Genomic DNA, 21,521 nt, shown 5'->3' with positions numbered 1-21,521 from the left:
CAATACAAGTCAACGCCCCAGGTCCTGCAGCTACTGAGGGCAGAGCCAGTGGTTCTCAATCCTGATGACAAAAAGGATCACCTAGGGAGGTTTTGAAACATACAGATCCCAGGTCTGTCCCCAGATATTCTGACCCTGTAGGTCTGGGGTGAGCCAGGGCATCAGAATCAGAAGCTCCCAGGGAGCTTCTGAAACATGCAGCCTGGGTTGAGACAGCTCGCATTCTCACATGCAGCCTGGGTTGAGACAGCTCGTCTGACATTCAGCAGACCTTTCCCCTCTGCTGGAGGATCCCTGCCTCCTTCCTCACACCCTACCCATCCCAGGGGCCCTACTGAAGCGCATGCGCGCACCAGCTATAGCCCCAGCCCTTCAGTCGCCACACGCGCCCTCAGCTCCAAACGCTTCCAGGCCCTCTAGATGGGGAAACTGAGGGCTGAGGTGGACTTGTGACCTGCGGAGGCCCAGCTGTTTGTCTTCTGCTCTCTGCCATCCCCTACAGATACCAGCAGAACATGTCACTTGCAAAATAAAAATAAAAATAACAAACAAACAAACCAAAACTCACTTCTGTTTTCTTCCTCTCTTCTTCCCATGGGACTGGTTGGGAACCAGCCCCCCTCACAAGTCCTCCCCTGCCCCCATCCCTCCAGATGAAGCCTCTGGACTAGAGGCCCACCTACTTGGTTCTTGGGCTTCTGGCTTCCTGGAGAGGCCCTTCTGCCTTCTCGGCTGGTCAGGGAGGCAAGTTCCACACAGCTCCTTGCAGACCCAGGCTGCCCCAGGCTTCGAATCAGTGCTGGCATGGCGACAGGCTGTTCCTCACACTAGGAGGGTCGCATCTGCGGCCCATGTCCTCCCTCTGGTCCAGCCTAGCTCACAGGAGCCCAACACTGGGCTTGGGCCCAAAGCCTCGACAGTGTTCACTTATATGCCTGAACTTGGCCCTGCTGCATACACCCCCTGGGGCAGGGGCGATTGTTCTCAATAGCATCTATTGTTTGCTGAATCTTGTGCCCAGTCTTCAGGCTCCTCACCACTTTCATTGGTTCCTAACATTCAAAGGGTCTCTCCCCAAGAAGGGCACTCCTGAGTGAGGCCCCTGCCATCTTCTGGGGCCCTGGTGTGGAGGGGGCCCAAGAAGGCCCCTTCTTCCCAGAGCCAGCATGTCACAGGTTCCAGCCTGTTCCCCTCCCCTGGCAACCAAGCCCAAGGGCTCAGCCTGCTGGAGTAGGTTCTGAGCCCTCATCCCTGTAAGCACAAGGTCCAGCTGCATTTTATTTTAATAGAGAGATGGACAGAGGACGATGGGAGACAGAAAGATTTTAGCAAGCATCAGAGAGTAAGGTCGTTTTCTCCTACCATAAATTTTGTGTCAATTAACGAGTATTCATGAACGATGCCAGAATGCCTGTGTGTGTGTGTGTGTGTGTGTGTGTGTGTGTGTGTGTGTGTGTGTAACCTTGATCTGTAACCAAATCAGTGGGGCTTCCTCTGGTAATGGCAGTCTGGGTAAGTGTGCGTGTGAGCTCATTCATGTGTTCATTTAGAGAGACAGCACAGTACAGGGTTAGAAGCAAGTTTTCTGGAGCCACACACACTATGTGGGTTCAAATCCTGCCTCTGCCCCTTTAAGCCATATGGGTGTGATCCTGCGCCAACTGCTTACCTTTTGTATCTCAGTTTTCTCATCTGTTAAATGGGGTTAATAAAAACACTTAGCAGAGTGCCTCACACAGAGAAAGTACTTAATCGATGTTAGCTACGATTATGACCTTGGCACTAGGGGGGGACGTAATGCTAAATATTCATTCCCCACATGTTTTTTGTAGTCAAAAGGAAAGCACCATGGCACATGCAACAGTGTAGGTGGATCTGAATACATTATTAAGTGAAAAAGGCTACAGTGATTACATACAGCATAACAGGCTTTGAATAAGGCTAAAAGTAATTATAATAAAATGTATATTTTTAGTAATATATGTAAGTGGAATAAAATGGTTGCCTTGGGAGGCCCGGGAATGTTTGGATGTAGGCTTTTGTCCAATCCTACCTTTGTTTTGGGCAATGGGCTCTTGGGTGCTTATTACATTAATAAAAACAACCAAGTAAATACATGATTAAATAAAGGCAGCCCACGCACAGACCAATAAAGAGATTGTCACAGGCCAAATATTGTGGTTAAATACTGATAGTTCAAAAGCAGGGAAAACAGACACAAATACACAGAGTGACCGTTGCAGGCTAGAAACTGTCTGGGCCCTGGGTTTACATCAGTGAATAGAATAGAAAAAAAAATTCCCAGCCTCTGGGAGCTCACATTCCAGTGCAGGGAGACAAGAGTAAGCAAAAGATAAGATGTTGATATCCAAGTGTGTTAGGAAGAGAAATGAGGAAGATTCAGGCGACAGGAAGTAGACAGGCAGAGAAAGCTTCACTGAGAAAGGGATATGCAAGCGAAGTGGAGAAGGAGAAGGAGGGGTCGTGAGGGTTCTGGAGGCCAAGCTTCCAGGCAAAGGGCATATCCCAGGCCAAGGCCCTGAGGCAAGAATGCACTAGCACAGGGTGGGTTCAGTGTGGCAGGAGTGGAGTGAGGGGGGAAGTGGGTAGACGGGTAGGTGGGAAGATGGAGCAGGTCGTTTGGCTCTTGCAGGCTGCTGTGGGGACTTGGCATCGATGGAGTGACATGGTGGAGAGGGGGCACTGGAAGGCTCTCAGCAAGGTAGGAAACATCTGACACATGTTAGAGGATCCTGCTGGCCGCTCCACCTAGGAGAGCTGGGGGTGGAGGCTAGAAGGCCAATCAGCAGGCTATTGTACTAATCCAGGTGAGAGGTGATGGCTGCTAGCACCTGAGAGATGACAGTGGAAGAGGTGAGAAGTGGCCAAACCCCAGATATCATGATGACACAGCTGTTGCTCTGCTGGGGGCTCCCAAGCTGACAGCCAAGGCCAGATATGCAATACAAAATCTCCCCTAAATGCTACATCAGAGGCCAAGCCCAGTGGGCACTTCCTGTCTCCTTCCCTCCCTTGCAGCTCTCAAGGGCACTTGTCAGCTGCAGGAAGTGCGCTGGCAGCCGCGGCCCTGCTCCTCAGACCCTGGCTCAGGCGGCCACCACCTCTGATTCCACATGCTCCTTCCCAAGTCCTCCTACAGCCAGCCTGACCAGAAACCCTGACCATCTGTGCGGCCAGGGCACTGACTGTCCTTCCCCACCCAGGGTCTGCCAGCCCCATGACTGCCCCCTTGAGTTTCAACCAAGGGTCCTGTTGTGTCTTCATTATAGGCCTCAATGTGGCCAGACTGTTGGAGCCCAGGAAGGTTTAGGTTTAACGTCAGTGGTTCTCTACCTTGGCTGCCCACTGAAATCACCTAAAGAAATTCATAAATTATTGGTGCCTGAGTCTCACCCCCGAGACTGTTATAATAGATCTGGCATACAGCCTCGGCGCTGGAATTTTCTCAAAGCTTCCAGGTGGTTCTAACATGCAATCCAGGGCAGGGAACCACTGCTCAGGTGGCTTGGTCTAGCTCCCTGTCCCTCTCCCTGGTGGGCGCGTCATGCCACAAACCTCCCTTCATCTGCTTGCTCTCCTAGACAAAGCCCAGGCTGGTGCATCCTCTACAGACATGAGGCACCTCTGGAGGGCTCGCTCGGCCCAGAGATGAGCTGACTATACCCATGCTGGCAGGCACTGTGCTGGGTAGAGCATGTACCCACCTACCTTACATGATGGGCTGGAAACTGGGGACTTTTTGCAGGGCCACCTCGCAGCCTGGAGAGTTGAGTGGATACCCAGGACCACCAGCTTCCCCAGGCTGCTTCTAAGGCCAGAAAAGCCCTGCAGCTCCGATACGTGTAATCAAAGCTGCACTGGATTGCTTCCCCTCCCCCACTCCTCCCCATCCCCATCCTTGTTCCTTTAGGACTAGGACTTGGGATGCATTTTTATTAGACTTTCCCTAGGTGAAAATGGTGCTGGGCTAGGGGTGGGGAAACTGGATGGAGTGTGATTTACACTTCCCCTGCATCCTCACACCTCCCAAGGGCAGCCAGCCTCGGCAGCCTGCTCACAGAGCCACTGCAGATGGGCTGCACGGTGCAGGCTGCATGCTGATCTGCCCCAGCCGAGAGCAGGATCTCTGCATGAGCACCCCCATCTCAATCTCCAATGAGCTAGAGGCCCTTTGGTAAATGGGATAGAGGGAGGGGTGGATGCTGATGTCTGTAAGGTTCTGGCAAAGCCAACACTCAGAGAAATTACTTATTCCCCAGATCCCATTCACATCGGATCAGGCTGCCCCTATTATATTTTCTCTTTGCTCCAAACAGCTCCTTTGATTCACACCTGCCTCTAAGTTCTATCTCTAGGCCTCCATCCCTGCATAGCCCCAAACAAGAGAGGCCATTTTCCCTAGATAGAGGCTTCCTAGCTGCCTCCTGTCCTCCTTAGAGACGATGGCCTTCATCGGATTAGTTTCCAGTGGACTTGGCTTGCCCATAGCCCTCCTAGAAACCCTAAGCAGGATCTCTCAGTCTCAGCACTGACACTCTGGCCTGCTGTGTCAGGTGGGGAGAGGAAGGGAGGCTGTCCCAGGCATTGCAGGATGTCTGGCAGCATCCCTGACCTCCACCTACTCAATGCCAGCAGCACTCCCCTCCCAAGTCTGGGACAGTCCCAGAGCTCACCAACAAATGTTCCCTGGAAGAGGGTGGGCAAAATTACCCTGGCTAAGCAACACTGTGCTATCGCAACGTGACGGGAGACCTTTGCAGGGCAAGGACCATGTCAGCGCTTCTGAGAGCTCAGCCAGTGGCCAGTTCAGAAAACCAAGCTCTGATAATCAAAACATAATAGATGTTGGTGTAGATGTGGTAAAAAGGGAACACTTCTATACTGTTGGTGGGAAGGTAAACTAGCGCAACCACTATGGAAAACAGTGTGGAGATTCCTTAAAGAACTAACAGTAGATCTACCATTTGATCCAGCAATCCAACTACTGGGTATCTACTCAGAGGAAAAGAAGTCATTATACAAAAAAGATGCTTGCATTCACATGTTTATAGCAGCACAATTCGCAATTGCAAAAATGTGGAACCAACCCAAATACCCATCAATCAACGAGTAGACAGAGAAACTGTGGTGTGTGTGTATATATATATATACACACCACATATATATATATATACACCACATATATATATATACACCACATATATATATACACCATATATATATATACACACCATATATATATATATATATATATATATATATATATATATATATATGACGGAATACTACTCAGCCATAAAAAGGAATGAATTAATGGCATTCATAGCAACCTGGATGGGACTGGAGACTATTATTCTAAGTGAAGTAACTTAGGAATGGAAAACCAAACATCATATGTTCTCTTTCGTAAGTGGAAACTAAGCTGTGAGCTTGCAAAGGCCTAAGAATAATACAATGGACACTGAGGACTCGGGGGAAAGGGTGGGAAGGGTGAGGGATAAAACACTACAAACTGGGTTCAGTGTATACTGCTCAAGTGCACCAACATTTCACAAATCACCACTAAGGAACTTAATTATTTAACCAAACACCACCTGTTCCCCAAAAAGCTATGGAAATAAGAAAGTAAAACAAAATATCAATTAAAAGAAAAAGAAAGCCAGGCTCTGCATTAAGGAATGGTATGATCTTGTGAGGAGGTCTCACTGGGCTTCAGTGTCACCTTCTGGCCAATATTTGTACAGGGCTGGTACTATGCTAAGTGCCTTCTGCGGATTTTCTTATATAATCCTCACAACATTCCTCCAGGGAAGGCTTGGTCCCTATTTTACAGCTGGAGAAATTGAGCCTGGGGGAAGTTAGGCAACTTGCTCAGGAGCACACAACAAGACAACGCAGTTTGACTCCAGACCCCGTGGTCTCACCCACGTGGGTCTTATCCATGGTCTGTACTCCCTCCCTTAAAGCAGGGAGTAGGCCTCAGATGACCACCAAAGTCCTTTGCAGTTCTATGACTTTGCCATCCTTTTGATTTTGCTGCTACAAAATGGGAGTTCACTGGGGGTCCTGTATTCTTTGTATTTCCCTGCCCCTTTAGGACACAGCTTGCTCACACCTTCCTTCATCCAGTGGTTTAACATGCTCCTACTGTGGGCTGTGCAGTCAGCCAGGATTCGGCAATTCAGTTGTCAATGAGGTGTGGAGTTTACCCTCCAGTGAAGAGGTAGATGTTAAACATCTACTTATAACTGTAAATAAATGAGACATTTATTTACAACTGTGATGCTACGGTCTGAATGTGTGTATACCCCCAAAACTCATATGCTGAAACCCTAATCACAATGGTGATGGGATTAGGGCCTTTGGGAGGTGATAAGGTCAGAAGGGCAGAGCCTCATGAATAGAATTAGTGCCTTTTTAAAAGAGGTCCCAGAGAGCTGCCTTGACACTTCCACCAAGTGAAGACACTACGGGAAGGCACCATCTATGAGAAAGTGGGTCCTCTCCAGATACCAAATCTGCTGGCACCTTGATCTTGGACCTCCCAGCTTCCAGAATCATGAGCAGTAAATGTGTTGTTTGTGAACTCTCAGTCTGTGCTATTGTTACCACAGTCCAAATGGACTAAGACGCTTGTAAACAGGGGCCCAACCCAGCCCAGAGGGCCAGGGAAGGGACCATCTAGCTGCTGTCTGATGGGTGAGCTGGAGTCAACCCGGAGAAGGCGAGGAAGGCCATCACCCCAAAAGAGCAGTGTGCACACCACCCTAAGAGGGAAAAGAGTACGATGTGCTGAGCCAGGATCTGGGGTTCAGGTGTCAATGAGGCATGCAGTTTACCCTCCAGTGAGGAGGCGGATTAGGAATTAAACATCTATTTACAACTGTAAATAAATGAGACATTTGTTTACAAATGTGATGCTATGGTCTGAATGTGTGGATACCCCCAAAATTCACATGTGGAAACCCTAATCCCTAGGGTGATGGGATTAGGTCCTTTGGGAGGTGATGAGTTCATAAGGGCAGAGAAACTAAAAGAGAAGAGGATGCTAGAGGAGGCTGATGAGGTGAACAGGACCTTGTGGGCCCTGATAAAAATTTCTTGCCTTTATCCTGAAAGCAAGAAGAGGCTATGAGAGAGTTTAAATAAGAGAACGACATGCTCAGATAAACATACTCAGCGGAGCAATTCCTGTGTGCTGTGTGAAGACTGCGCTGGGCTGGGGATGGTGGCAGGAAATGCAGGGGGCGCTGTCTGGGCTGGTGCAGGGGAGGTGGTGGTGAGCTGGACCACATGATGACTGAGGAGCAGAGAGAAGCGGCAGAGTCCAGAGGCATTAATACACAGAGCGGGCAGAGCCACCGTGGATGTGATGTGAGAGGGTGTGTGGAAGCAGGGTTGGTGGACAGGAGGACAATGGAGCTGTTTACAGGACAGAGTCAGTTCCCAGGGCTTGGGGACTATGTCAGGAGCTCCCTTTGGCCACACTGAGTTTGAAGGGTGCTGTGCATGGTAACATGGGATTGAATGACTGATTGGTCTACTAACTGATTAACTGATAAGTGATCCTGAGACCTCTTTCTAAGATGAAACTCACTTTGAGGACCCTGACTGACTCAGATACACCCTGGACAAGCACAGATAGAAAACAAAGAAGGCACACATGCAGCAGGAATGCCTTGGAGGGGAAGAGCCCACACAATGGAAATCTAAGTTGTTATTACTATTACCTTATCAGGTCTGACAAGATCACAGTCAAAGGTGGGACTGTAGCAGCCGGTAATACAATATAAAGGGGATCGCTGGTGGCAACTGGCCATTGCATTGATTCTTATTCACTCAGAAGCTAAATCACAGGGCTAATGTGAAACATGTGTGAAATACCCCTTTTTCATGCACTAGCAATGAAAGGCCTTCACAAATCTGCAGCCAAGTGAATGTACTTACTGAGTAATAGGAATGTGCACATGGGCATCATTTTATTACCACATACAGGCCCGCTTCATCAAAGCTTTGATTTCACATTGAAGAAAGTGCTCCAGCTACCCAGAGAGGTAAAGAAATGCCAGCACAAGGCCCCAGGTTGGGAAAGTGTTTGATATCCAAGGCCTGAGGATTTAAACCATGGAATGTCAGCATGGGAAAGTATCTCAGGTCATGTAGCTCACCTGCATGACAGGTGAGGGAAGGGCTTGTGGAGGGTCACCTAGTTCACCAGCAGCAGATCAGGGACTGGAATCCATCCTTTGACTAGGGCAGGCCATGGCCACTCCTACCACCGGATTCAGGACCCATAAGTCTTCACCAAAACCACCATAGGAAATGACAGCAAAGACTATTTCTAACAGCCCAGGAAGGCAAGCAAAGGACACTGTATCTTGGCAAACATTTCGGTTAAAGTGCTGGGGGACACAGCATAAGGATCTGGGAACAATGTCTTGTTCGCTTATCTGTTTCCAGATAATGCATACCTTACCTACTTCTTTTTTTTTTTTTTTTTTTTTTTTTGAGATGGAGTCTTGCTCTGTCACCCAGTCTGGAGTGCAGTGGCACAATCACAGCTCACTGCAACCATCACCTTCTGGGTTCAAGCAATTATCCTGCCTCAGCCTCTCAAGTAGCTGGGATTACAGGTGCGTGCTACCATGGCCAGCTAATTTTTGTATTTTTAGTAGAGACAGGGTTTCACCATGTTGGCCAGGCTGGTCTCAAACTCCTGACCTCAAGTGATTTGCCCGCCTTGGCCTCTCAAAGGGCTGGGATTACAGGCATGAGTCACTGTACCCAGCCTCTACCTACTTCTAAAAAAGATTTGGGGTGGTCTGTAATTAAAAACACACACACATACAACAAAATAGTTCAGACTGATATCGGACTGTAGAATTGTTCTTAACAGCAAAAAAACTGGAAATGACCCAAGTCGGTCCCTTCATAGGGAACTGGTTAAATAAACTTTGTTCATGCATATAGTGGAATATTACAGAGTGATAAAAAAAAAAAAAAAAAGCTAAAGAAGTACTCTATACTAATATGGAGATATTTCCAGGATACATGGTTAAGGAAATAAAAAAGCAAGGTACAGTACAAAGCATACAATAGGCTATGTTTTATAGGGTAAAATGGAAAACTAAGAATATGTACTTGAATTTCTGTGTTTTAGCACAAATAAGCACTATGGGGACAACAGGGGCAGGAATGGAGTAGGAAAGGACAGAGGTGAGAGTGAGAAATCTTAGTGTATACCTCTGTAAAAGCATTTGATTTTAATGCTTTGCCTATTCAAAATTCAAATCCAACTAAACACAAGAGGAAATGCAATAATAACACAAAGTATTGCAGGTGCAAGAATCAAAAATTGTTCCCTTCTGCCTTCTCAGAAAAATGGATGCAGACGATGCCATGCCTGGGGTCTCACCCTCACATCAGCCCAGAAAGTGGAGGGTGAGTCACCAGCCTCCGGCCTGGAGGAGGAGGGAACAGAGCGCAGAGAAAGCCTGGTCTGCCAGGCAGCCTGCTCAGGCTGGTCACAGTGGCCTGGCCTCTCTCTCTCTTCGTGGAAAAGATCAGGAAGGCTGGATGACCTGGGACCTGAATCAGGCCAGTTCCACTCGAGGCCTGCCCTTCTCTGGAGGGCTATGCCCATGTCTGCTCCATGACCCACCCTTGAATCACCATCATCCCAGTTCCTGATACCCTGTGGTTCCAGGAACAACCACACTGTACTAAGTGCAGTGTTCAAATTCTCAGGACCCCACCAGCACACTTGATCCACAAATATACTCTCATTTTAAGGCCACATGGTATATGGAAAGAGCACGAGCACAAGGCTGTGAGTCAGGAGACAGGAGTTCCAGCCCACTTTGCCGTGAACTCACTGATCCCTGACTCACAGCCGTGAGCACACCTGATCCACTGCTCATCCCACTCTCCCAGAGCCTTCCTCACTGTTCCCAGTCTCGATCCCAGCTTTGGCTCCAGTGCCAAAGTTCTGGGGGTGCAACGCCCCACACCCTGGCATTGCTTAGCCACAGTACTTGGAGAAGAATCGCGGGAGATGAGAGAGGACAGAGCCCTCAGCTCAGGATGGAGGCTTCAGCTGTGTGAACATGTTCTTCCCCTTCCTGTCTCTTCTCTGATCCCTTCCTGGAGGAGAAGCAGGGCAGCCAAACAGCAAATCAATTAAAAGTTACTGCTACCACCCAGATATCCATAAATGAGGTTAAGTTAATCTGTCTGATTAATGAATTATATCCATATTACAGAAAACCATGTTATAAAGAATTACAGCCATATATATAAACAGTTTTTTTAAAGACATTAAGTGAAAACACAAGCTGAAGAACGTAATATTTAGTTGGATCCCATTTTTGTTTAATATGTATCTATTTTCCAGATCCATGGTAACAGTATAGATATAGACAGTGATATGGATTTGGATTCGGCTACAGATATAGCAATTCCCTAAATTGTAGACAGTGATGAGCTGTGGTGATGGGGGGTGGTTTCATAAGTTCCTTCACTCTCTCATAGAAGTTAAATACTTCTATGTTGTTATTTTTTTCTGATACAAAGCAGTGATTATTTTTGTAATTTGAACAAACATCTTTCAAATTTACTGCATACCTACTATACACCTGGCTGGGCTGGCCCAAATGATGTCCAAAGTAAGTCAGAGGCTCAGGGGAGGAACCCCCTCCCAACCCTGCCCCATCCATCAGATGGGAACCTGGGGCCCAGCGAGGTCTCGTGGTTGGCAGCACACAGTGAGTTCATGGCAAAGCTGGGCTAGAATGCCTATCTCCTGACTCACAGCCTTGTGCTCTTTCCATACACCACGTAGCCTTAAAATGAGTGTATTTTTAGGGGAGGGGGGTTCTTGATGTGCCTGGTAGGGAAAAAGCAGTGGAAATACTGCCCCCACGCCCCCCGACCACCAAAAAAAAAAAAAATAGATTTCACTTTCCAGGACTCACTACATGGCTGCCAGGTCAATATCACCACTTCCTAAAAGTCAGCCATTGACTGATGGAAGATTCCAGACAAGTGTTCATTTAAAGATGAACCATTAACCGTAAATCAAAGCCCAGAGTGAGTGCTGAGTTACAAAACTAATTAGAGTAAGTGGGTAAATGGATGGCTGGTCTCAGTCCCAGGGGCCACCTGACTGTTACCCACCAGGGCTGGGAGAAGAGAAGATATATTCTCTGGGTCATAAAAGCCACACAGGGCCAGAGACGGCTTCTTTAAGAAGTCTCTCTCTAATATAAAAATAATCACCACCATCTCCTCAAAAGGCAGCCAGAATGGCAGGGCACACACTGATCAATTAACAAGCGTTCTTAAACCTTTCATTCCACTGAGCTTGGAAGGCCCAGCGGCCTCTTCCATCTGACCACCACTTTGCAACGTAGAAAGGCTTTAACTCGTCATCCTGTTGGATGCCCTGTGCCCTGTTGCTGGTATTTTCTAACCTTCATTTTTGTGTCTGCAGGAGTGGTTAGTGACATGTTCAGGGGCGTGCAAAGCTGACAGGCAGAGCTAGGCGCTGCTGCTGCCCCAAGCCACACTCTGCTGAGGGGCTGCAGAAGGAAAAGAAACTAAACCACCTCTGAGAAAGTAAAACCACCAAAAGTACAACCCAAGCCAGTCCAGAGTTGGTGCTGACCTGTCGCCCTCCCAGACCACCTGCACTACAATGCAAATACATTTTTCCACCCTGAGATTTCCGTCTTCTGGGTGCAGTTTGTGTATGTGGGTTTGTACATATGAGCACACATGCGTGCATCTTTAGTGTTTGACTCTTTGTACTCCTTGAAGTGTTTGTACTGACGCTGTCCATTACACTCTCGCTTTAGTGTCAGTAGGACAGGCAATCTAACTATTTCCGTTTAATACATAAGGAAGCTGAGGCTCAGCGTATCTCGCCCCATATCTTATTACTCCTCAGTGGCAGCGTGGGGAGGGACAAAAACTAAAAGTTGTTGAGGGCTCACTGGATCAAGAACTGTCCATGCCATCTCATTTTGCACCTACAACAATCCCGGGAGGGAGATGTACTTTCCCCATGTCACACTTGAGGACAGCGAGGCTCAGGGGGACTGCGTCACCTTCCCCAAGTGGCAGAGCCAGAACTCAATATCAGGGCTCTCTGAGCTCAAAGCTAAGGTTCTGTGGTTGTTGTGCAAGTCCACAGTGGGAGCCAACTCTGTGCCAGGCACTGAGTAAGTCCTTTCTCAAAATATCAGTACTGGCAATAGCTTATGTGTAGCCTTCTAACAAGCTCAGAGGGAGCTAAGCTCTGTCCAGGGCTCTTGAGGACAAGGCATGCCCCGGCATGTCTTTAAATCCAGGCATGGCCCAGAGCAGGGCACCTGGGCATGGGATGCACCTTGTTGAGGTCTCTACCACAGTGCCATCCTTTTCTAGGGCCTTCTCTTTCATTTCTGCTGTGCAAATTAAAGGGTGATGTGGACTTTTAGGTAGCAAGAGCTCATGCCTACTGTTCACATCCTGAATAACTCCATGCACACTCAGTGAGGCGAGTCAGTGGCCCCAAAGAGCTCTCTGCACCCAAGAAACCGGGCTAGCTTCATGGTGTGCCTCAGGTCCCCTCACCTCCGCTCAAGTAACCACTGCCAGCCTTTTCCAATGTTTCCATCAGAGTTTGTCATCTCTCACTGCCCTAAGGAGTGATACAATGATGATGATGATGATGATGATGATGATGATGATGATGATAAACATTTCCACATGAAGGCCTGGGTGTCTGAGTCATTTTGTTGCTTTGTCCCTGTGGTTTCTGTATTTTTATACACAAAAAAAAAAAAAAAAAAAAAAAAAAACGAAAAGAGAGGGCAGGACTGAATGAGTGTGGGCAGGATGAGTAATCCCAGCCTTACTGGGTCCTGGTGGGAAGAAGAAAAGGGGGTGGAGACAGAATGGAAGAGAAGATGGGAGTGGCTGTGAGGGCTAGGCAGGGGGAGCATCTACTTTAGCTCCAGATAGGAAGGACTTGGGCCCCCAAGTCAGATAGCACCGAAATCCAAACAAGGTTTATGTGCTCAGCTGCAGAATGTGGGCGTGTGGAGGCGAGGGCAGTGTTCCAACCGAGTAATCCATAACCAACAAAGAAAGAGCCCATCTAAATCCGCCCCAGACTGCCAGGTCAAGGGTTACCTCCTCCAGGTGGCCTTTGCACACCACCCAAGCCAAGAATGAGCCCCCTTTCCTCCGAACCTGAACCGCTCATTTGTCCCGCGGGCCAGATGGCTTTGCTAGTCCCCTTCCCTGTGTATTTTCATTGCTTCCTCAGTTCCATCATGAGTTCCTGAAGGACAAAGAACTTGTCTTACCGCCTCTGTGTCTTAGACAGCACCCTGCAGACAGAGCCATGCTGCATGCAAGAAATGTTTGTGGACCAAAGTCTCAGAAAATGGTACCAAATAATAATCACACAACTTACCCTTCAATCTTGGGCTTTATGCTATACAAAGCCATGTCACATTCTTGTGAGGTGGGTGGCAAGTGATACTAAGTTCATTTTACAGATAGAAAAACTGAGGCTCGTGCAGCATGGAGTCTGAGTGGCTACCCAATGACTAATGAGTAACCAGAAACAGTTCTGGAACCCAGGTTTCTAACTTTACTCTGATTTTCCTTGGAGGGACTGAAAGTTTCTATTTCCTTTGAAGCACAAAATAAATAATTTTGGGGCACACTGCATTATGATAGCCCATCCCCATCCAAGAGGCACAGTGTATATTAGCATCACCAAGGCTCTGAAGAAATCTCTTTGGCTTAGTTCAATGCAGCCTTCTCCAAACTTGCCTTATCCTGAAATCTTTTTGCATGTGACCCTACCATATTCTGTACTGAGGAAATGTTCTTCTCTACTGTCACTTTCCCGAAGGGTAAACCACGCTCCCAGGACAAGCTGTACACTATAGGCATAGAAAGGCTTAAGTTAGATAAACAAAGCTCTTATGGTGAAATTTCAGGGCTCAGCCAGCTAGTAGGAACATTTCCACTTCTTTTTTTAATCACTGAAATGTTCAAACAGACACAAAATGTTTGTGTATATTGTTCACTAAAATCTTTTATTCTGAAATTTTTTTTCTGAAATATTTTAAAGAAAATTCTAGACATCATATCATGTTTTCTGAATTTACTTCAGTATATAACACTGTCACAGCATTACACATGCTAAAAAATTAACGCTAATTCCTTAATATTTAACCCGATTCTCTCTAACATATCATTCTACAGTAGGTTGGCTTGAATCAGGATTCAAACAAGACTCATAGATTGCATTTGGTTCATGCATCTATTAAGATTCTCTCAGTCTATAACAATTCCCTCTTCCCCATCCGCTTTTCCCACTGAACATCAGTCACGTTAGAGAAAGAAATAAGGTTACTGGTACTGCGAAGTTCCCCCCTGGTCTGAACTTGGTGATGGCCTTCACAAGTCCTTGGCTCTTATATAAATTGGTGGTTAGAGCTATCGCTTCATCAGCATTAGCTTCAGTTTCCTGGTAAGACAACATTATGGTCAGTGCAGTGTCCTCCCTTTCACATGGCAGCTGGCTGAGCCACTTGCAGCAAAGCATAAATTGATTTGGGGGTTTGGATGGTGGGAGGCACATCTTTTTGAGCAACTAGCCTTCCCAGTGTCTCCAAAGTTATATTATAATCTAGAATTTGGTTCTAAATACATCTCTAACCCAGGATTTGCTAATTTTCTAGGATTTCATGGAAGATGCTCTCCTACCATTCAGCTCCAAAATTCTATCAGTCTACCCTTTTCTAGTCTGTTTTTTTTGTGACCTTTTACCTCTCCTTTGGTTTTTTGTTTGTTTTGTTTTGTTTGTTTGTTTGTTTTTGAAGAAAAGCCATTTTCCAATTACCAAGCAAGCCGGGGACCTCATATTCCCTCCAGGCCAGCCCCTACCAGTGACTCCATGGGCTCAACAGTCCATGGCTTCCTCCCCTCATCTCTTACAAGACAAGTCAGAATCTCAAGGAGAACAACAACACATGGTTGAACATGATAAATATGCATCCCAAATTTTTAAAAACCAAATTACACAAATCAAGCTTATTCTGAGAGGTTCGTTTTACCAGGGGTCTCTAGTGCTCCAATCAGCATAATTAAATAGTAAAATCTCTCCAGAATTGATTGTGGTTTTCACATTTTTTTTCATCCAAGGACCATTTCAGCAAGATGATTTTAAGCTAATAAGAACCCCCAAATTAGAAACTAATTAAGGAGATGGAAAATACAAATGTATTTGTTTTTAGTTGGGTACTATTTTTATCAGAAGAATCATGAAAAATTAAAATTGTTAAATACTCATACGAAGGTTGTCAGTCAAGGGCAATGTGGCTTTCTTCCTCTCCCTGCTGCAAAACTTAAGGTGATATAGCAGAAGCTGTTCCCCCTGGGCTCCCAGGAAGCAATAAAGAGACTAATTTTAAAGAAACAGAATTTACACACTGCTAGACTCGGTGAGGAAAGAGTGTTGCCATAATTCTCTCAAATCTTTGGCAAGTAAGATCCACAGCGCCTTTTACTTTTAGAGTGCATGTACACCTGGAAACAGGATTAAATCATTGCAGTACAGGCTCTCGTGCCCATTTAACAGAGGAGAACATTAAGGTCTGGGGAACTTAAAAGAACTGCACTGGGTCACATAGCAAACTAAGAAAAAGCCAGGTCAATAACCTTATCCAAATGTGCTTGAGTTTGTGATACCCCCCTCTGCATTGTCCCCCAAATGTGCCATAGATCATCTTTTGAAATAGATGTTAAGTCACAGTGACACTGGTTTGAAGGACTCTTTTAGGATTCGTGACAGCCTTGAGAGCTCGGGCCCCAGGAGAGCCAGCAGGAAGCGGCAGCCAGCTGCTAAAGGGGGCGGGGGCTCTCCAGTCTAGAGAGGCAGGCAGCAACACGAGTGACCCAAATACTACTGTGGCGAGCATCAAAGGCCCATTAACCCAACCACACACAGTCAAATGTGGACCCAACCTTGAAAATGCTGTCTCAATGCCCAGGCCCGGAGAATTTCCATTTATCCTGCAGACTTTGCCCTGATTCCAGTGCAGCTTAAGCCCAGTTACTCTTCATGTCACCCACCTGCACCTCCTGATCCTACTCCCTCCACTCCAGGCCCAGAGGACATAGGATTTGCCTGGAGCCCCCATTCCCTATCACAGAATCCTCACCAGACCCAAGCCAGGGAGGCAAGGAGATCCTACAGGACTTACTTAGATCTATGGCTTGCTCCCAAGTCCCAGGAAGGATGGATTATGAGCTTTCACAATAATCTAGGTGGATTCCAAACTCAGGAGGATTGGCTAGAGACCCCACGCACACAACAGGCTAAGAGAAAGTAAAGATGTCAGGGAAACCTACTGCTGCCACCAACACCCAGATCCTTCCCCTCTCCCAAAGGAGAACAGGAGGCAAGGGGTTAATTCAGAGGTGCTCACCCGGGGGATAGAGCACCCAGGGGGAGCACCTCATGGAAACACCTAGCTGAGTCCTATGGCAGCACCATCTGCCATCAGATGCCAAGAGAAGGGGCACCTTTTAAATCAAATGTGCAGCCTCAAACTCAGCTCCCAGACCAGAAAACACCCCCAGGTAGGGGACTAAGAGTCTCAATAACATTTGATAACTTTACAAAGGACATTCACATACATTATCTCACTTGAGGCTCCGAAAAAACCCAGAAGGCAGGAACTATTTAACTCATTCTTCAGATGGGGCTGGGTATAGGGGAATCTGGCCTTGTGGCCACCGGCCAGGTGCCAGCTACATGTGTCAGGGTGCCAGGTCAGTAACTCTATGTAGCGATTACTGCTTTCTGCTGCTGTTGGGGGTCAGTGGCCAGAGTTGCCATTCGTAGGATCACAAAATGTGTACCCCCTCCAGTCCCAAAAAGAACAGCCATATTTTGTGACAATAAGATCTGGACTCCCTATCCTAAGGGGAAGTTATCTGAATTTTTCTTTCTGGGAAAAGCAAGGGGACATGGTAAGGTAGTAACAGGCCTTTGTTTCAAAGACTGAGGCTGGGAGGCAGGAGAGAGAGGGATGAAGGACATGGAACTTTCAGAGAAGGATCGCTGGGCTGGATCCCAAGAGAGGTGGGATGACTTGGGACCTGGAGTGGCTGGCAACCCTCACTCCACTGGAGTGCAGTGCCTGGGTGCTGTCCGCCCCCTAGAGATGGTGGCCTGGGAACTCCAGCTTCCCCTGTGGCAGAGCTGGCATAGATAGAGCACCAGCTGGCTGCAGGGGCCTGCCCCCTCCAGCTGACCACACAGGTCTGGATAAAGGGGCACCACAGGCAGCTGTCACCACCAGGGACTAAGGCCCAGGCTCACCCCTCCCCATTTGTGCTGACCTGCAAAGCGGCCCGGTTCTCATGCAAAAGGAGAGTGGAGACAGAACTACAGAAATGCCAGTTAGGAAACTTTCTGCCAAATTTAGCCAACAGGAAAACCCGAATTTGTTTTTATTCGATTTAGGAAAATAAAAAGAATTAGTTCTTGAAATTGAGTGTCACAGAGCAATTATTCATTATTTTATTTAGTTACCTCATAGTTACATAGATAGAATTTATTAGTTCCAATTTCAGGGAAGCTTCTGAGGCTCAGAGACCTTCAGGAACCACCTGAAGGTCCCAGACCCAGCAAGTGGCAGAGTCCTGAACCCAGCTGCTGAGACCTGGAGTCAGGGCTGGTTTGAGAACATAAGTCACCATCTAGAATAAGTGATTCAAGACATCTCTTATTATCCAAGATAATGTCCCCAGGGATTCATTATAGACATTTCATAAGAAGAGAACATAATAATAAATCTTGATGTCTAGCTCAGGATACCCCTGGCCCCTGGGTGCTCCTTGGCAAGATATTCTAGAGTCTAGATTGGTGCTATCCAACACAGTTGCCACTAGCCAACTTGAAATGTGGCTGGCCCAAACTGAGATGGTGCTGTAAGTACAAAATACACTGTAGACTTCAAAGACTTTGTATGAGAAGAATGTAAAATATCTCAGTCATAATTTTTATGCTGATTACATGTTAAAATGATAATATGTTAGACCTACTGAGTTAAATGAAATATATCATTAAAATTAATTTCCCTTGCTTATTTTTACTTTTTTAAATGCTGCTACTACCACATTTAAAATGACACACGTGGCTTGCATCTGAAGCCCGCCCCCAGTGGCTATTGGGCCACCTCACTCGAGGTCACAAGTCTTGCCTTGGTTTCTTGCACACTCCTCCCCTTGAGTTGGAAGACAAGGAGTCAAGACTCTCCAAGCATTCGGAGAATGTCCTCTTTTCTCAACACTTCTCTAAATTCCTGGCCCCACCCCTCCTGCCTCTAGTCTATCTGTGTGCCTAGCAACTGCCAAAGCACATAAATGCAATGACCATTTCTGAGTGGTAGGGTCCACCTAAATCACATTTTCTGTGGCCAGAGAAATTTTGATAACCGGTTTTCAAAGCACAGGCCCCCAACCCTGTTAGCAGTCAGAATCCCTGGAAGTTAGAAGGCACTTCTCCCAGCCTTCCTGGCTCTCACCCCCACCAGACTCTGAGCTTCTCCAAAAGCAGAATCATGAAAACAAAACTAAATGTACTGATCACTTATTATGGTGCCAGCTGCTGTCCTAAGTGTGTTACATGTTTTATTTTATTTAATTCTCCCCACTAGTCTATGAGTGAGATAGTATCGTCCCTGTTTTTGAAGATAGAAGCTTGAAGCCTCCAGAGGTCTGGACCAGGCTCCACACTCCCTCCCCTGGAAGCAAACCGCAGCTCATTCTCTGTATTTCTGGCACCGAGCACAGTGCTTGGTGCACAACAGGTAATCAGTAAACATTGGTAACATAGGAGAAGAGCGTTTGACAGACCCAGTCCTTGGCTCTTTCTGGCCTTCATCAGGAGGCATGTTGCCCATTAGCCTCCTAAGATTACAAACTTGAAAGTCCTCACCCACCTACCTCCAGGATTGGATATTTTCTGCTTCTACCCAGTACCCCATCACCTCCCACCATGATGCTCCCCAGCTTCAGCCCTGCGCAGGTCCCCAGCCAAGTCCAAGAAGTACAGACCACTTGCCCCACTGAGAGGTGGAGTCTGGGGATAGCCCAGGACCAGTCCATACAGGTCATATTTAGGCCAGCTCCCTAGCTCAGCCCCTCCAGTCATAGCCAGTCTCTGACTACCCCTTGCCAGAGACCCTGGAGCTCAATTCTTCCTCCATTTCCTTATATAGACAGGAGTCCAGTTCTGAGCCCACCTAGCGCCTTTGGTTGATCCACTTCCTAGAGCTGGGCTCAGCTTTCTAGATTCCTTCTTCAACTTATCCTTTCTGCCTAATTTAGAACAAGGCCACCCAGAAGTCCTAATGTTCTGCTCCTCCCCATCCCTTGGCTCTGACCCTGGGGACCCTGACACTGGCCTGCACTGAAAAGGAATTTACCACACCCTCTCGGGCCTCCTGTCCCAGGCCACTGGCCCTTCTCCCCTTGCCCTGGTCAGTTTCCCAAGGCCCCAAGCTATTTTTGCCTCCACCCCAGCCTACCATTTTCCCCACGGTGGAAGTTGCCAGGGTGGTACCTCATATGACACACACAGCAAAGACCAGAAAATCCATGGGAACGCAGTCTGCCATTGGATCAGAACCCACCTTTGGGGTCTCCAGCCTACTGGCTGGCCCCTGTCCTTCTAGTCTCAAGGCCCTGCCTTCTAGGCCCTAGAGACTTGCTTGATGCTTCCAGGCTTGGCTGACTTCCCTGAATCAACTGCTAGACCCAAAGTATCTGATAGGCCCCTACTGTCCTCTCCAGACCCCTACCCATTACCTCATCCACCTTTGATCATCTGCTAATTGCCTGGGCATTCTTGAAAGAATGGGAAGACACAAAGCCTTTTGTTTTTAACAAGCAGGACTCACCCATCACCACACCTGTCATTTGACATATCTGAACCAGACCTAAAGGCTTCCCAGCCACTGAGGTCTCCAGGTCTATCCCTCACACGTCAGGGACACAATGAAAGAGCTTCTTCACTTGTCGTTGCCTCTGTTTCTCCACTGGCATGAACTCCCTGTTTCCCACAGAAGCTGATGGGGAATAATGACTTCTTGATTTGTTACTCTGAGTTCCTCAAATATGACATGCTACGTCCATAAAGGCATCAGGCCTTCCCATAAGGCATAGGAAGTGAACTCATCTGATGCTAAATCTTCCGGTGCTTGGCTCCAGCAAGCACATGGGGCAGAAACTAATAACTATAAAGCATCCATCTATCATCTTATCAGGCCTTAGTGTGCTTTGTTTGCATAGTTATCTTCCCACGGGTTGACATTTTATGCTTACCGCAAGCTGATGTATTCTCCTACCTGCCATATCATTCATAAAGGATAGACAAGCCTCAGGTTCATTACCTGTCATTACACCATGTACACGTCACCAGGGGCCAAAACATTGATTCTTCTTGGATCTCCCCAGCAGTGCAGCCCCAAACGCCAAGGCTCCAGGTCTAATGGGCGTGGATTCTGCTCATGCCTCAGGCCCTGGGTGGACTCCACGCCATCACTTCTTGCTCTTGTGGCTGACCCACTCCTCAGGGTTGGAGAGAGCTTCTGAGCTCCCAGCTGCTCAGAGGGATCTGCAGGAAGAACAGAGGCCTCCATCACCTACCAGGGCCAGAAACACATGTCCAAGTTTTAGCTGTTCTTGAAAATTCTAGCCATCCTCCTCTTTCTCTTTATTATTAGGGTCTGCAGTTCTTCATGACTATACCAACTCGATCTCATCCAGGGTTTTCACCGACAGTGTCCTGCCCACCAACCCAGGCCCAGGCCTCAACACACACACCCACCGCACACACATGGACACATACGCCCTTCATTCCTTTCTTACCTCTGCATGCTTCATTTCAACTGCCTGAAAGACTCACCTTCTAATCCTGCATCCAAACCCTAGCCATTGTTCAGAGTTTAGTCCAGACTGGCCAACAGAACCTCCCTCATGCTGTTCCATCACCCCAGGAAAGAGAAAGGAAACGCATGTTCTCACTCCACCTGTGAGATGTACATAGAAGTGCAAGGACACATCTATGTGGAACATTCCTTAACTCTTCTAGCCCAGGTATCCCAAGCAAGGCTTCTGGTGTTCTGTAGTTTGTAAGGGGCTCCAGGTAGGACATCCCACCTATGGCTGATGATGAACATCTTTTCCTAGTTCTTCATCCCGGATGAGACACAAAAGTGGAAACACAAACCTTGCTGGGATGAGGAACAGAGACACCGGCTCCACGGAGCCATCACATTTCATAGCCAAGATTGTGGCTTACGCTCTGTCAAGAGGAGCCAAAGTGCTTCTGGCTAAAGCAGCCTGCCCCAGTCTGGAGGTCTGCCTATCTCTGGACAAGTCCAAGCTGGCTACAGCCCTGCATCTCTGACCAGGCACAGCCT

General features: G+C 47.5%; 1 protein-coding gene across 3 annotated transcripts in view; it reads right to left on the bottom strand.

Moving 5' to 3' along the window:
- Nucleotides 1–20,718, bottom strand: part of ZBTB7C (zinc finger and BTB domain containing 7C) — a 310,798-nt gene extending 290,080 nt beyond the window's left edge. For 2 of the 3 annotated variants that reach the window (XM_050768145.1, XM_050768147.1), the window contains exon 1: nt 20,490–20,718. The gene's annotated coding sequence lies outside the window, so the exon portion shown is untranslated. The remainder of the gene's footprint in view (nt 1–20,489) is intronic. The other variant, XM_050768148.1, reaches the window with a different exon arrangement.
- Between the last annotated feature and the right edge of the window lie 803 nt (nt 20,719–21,521).

The sequence above is a fragment of the Macaca thibetana genome, chromosome 18 (genome assembly GCF_024542745.1).
Source record: "Macaca thibetana thibetana isolate TM-01 chromosome 18, ASM2454274v1, whole genome shotgun sequence".
NCBI lineage: Eukaryota > Metazoa > Chordata > Mammalia > Primates > Cercopithecidae > Macaca > Macaca thibetana.
The sequence above is the reverse complement of the archived record's forward strand: the minus strand, read 5'-3'. Positions and strand labels throughout refer to the sequence as shown.